The 1,210-nt window shown below is 39.3% G+C and overlaps 1 non-coding gene across 1 annotated transcript; it reads right to left on the reverse strand.

The window, feature by feature from the left end:
- Positions 1-386: 386 nt before the first annotated feature.
- LOC112065924 (U1 spliceosomal RNA) lies at positions 387-550 on the reverse strand. The gene has a single exon (XR_002892319.1). It is a non-coding gene; the product is annotated as a U1 spliceosomal RNA (small nuclear RNA).
- Positions 551-1,210: the final 660 nt, after the last annotated feature.

Below are 1,210 nucleotides of genomic sequence, written 5' to 3' on the forward strand. Positions count from 1 at the left end.
ATTAATTTAATACAGCCGAAGGAAAACAGTAAGAAGCATTCCTGTTAAAATGATAAGATTCTAATAGATAGAACTATGAAAATGCCAGCACAGCATATGTCTTTGCTATAAATCATCCTGCTCCAATAATTTTGAAAGCACCTATATCTAGCAGTTCTGGATGAAAATAAAAGGTCCACAATTATGAAAACATATTAGCACAATGACAACTTTCTTAAACACTGTGAGTTACTATCCATATCATTACATAATTTAATCCTTTCTCCAAGATGGATTCCTTTAGGAACTAGAACATGCCTTCTCCATTTTGGGATCCCTTCAACCAAACACAGTTATTAAGTGAGAAAATGAATGAATCACTCTCTCTCTTTCTTTTTTTTTCTTTACAGGGGAAAGCGCGAAGGCAGTCCCGCACTACCACAAATTATGCAGTCGAGTTTACCACGTTTGGGGATATTGCAGGGTTCAGCACATCCGGAGTGCAATGAATACGTCTCGCCCTGGGAAAACCACCTTCGTTCTCACAGTATCTCCTCTGCCAGGTAAGTATTGAATCACTCTCTTGATAACCGCAGGAGGTAGGCAGGATATATGGAATACATATATTACAGGTATATTTTGTGTGTGTGTTTAACATATACATACAAGTCAAAAAACCCCGAAAGTATAAGAAGTAGAACTCTGGCCAAACCTTTCATTATCCCCTTTAGAAACATTATACAGGTATTGTAAATCTCCACCTTTGAAACAAAGTAATTCCTTCTCTTTAATAATACTCTGGTAAACATACCCATGAGTGTTTCCCATTCTTCTCTGTCTTTGACCGTGCCATTTCATAATGACAAGAAGAAGAAAAGACTCATTTAAGCACCTGGATGGAAAGCAATAGCTAATCAAATTTTTCTTTTTGAAAATATAGAGTTAGTATTTGTGAGAGTTTGGGTCAAATGGGACTGGTAAGCACAGGGGGCAATCGGTTCTACATTTCATGCTGAATTTGGTTCTGGCTGTGGAGTGTTTGGGGCTCTGGGTCGGTGGGAGGAATGTAGCACGTTCTGTTTTTATCCGTCTGCTCCATAGGCTATGGCAGGTGTGGAGATTACTTTCCAATAATTCCTGGAAGCAATATTCCCCCACCTTCACAGGAACTTGCCATCTGGCTCTGAGGGCCAGAGATAATTCAGCTTCTAAATGAGCCCAGCTTCAGGTC

The sequence above is a fragment of the Physeter macrocephalus genome, chromosome 6 (genome assembly GCF_002837175.3).
Source record: "Physeter macrocephalus isolate SW-GA chromosome 6, ASM283717v5, whole genome shotgun sequence".
Classification (NCBI taxonomy): Eukaryota; Metazoa; Chordata; class Mammalia; order Artiodactyla; family Physeteridae; genus Physeter; species Physeter macrocephalus.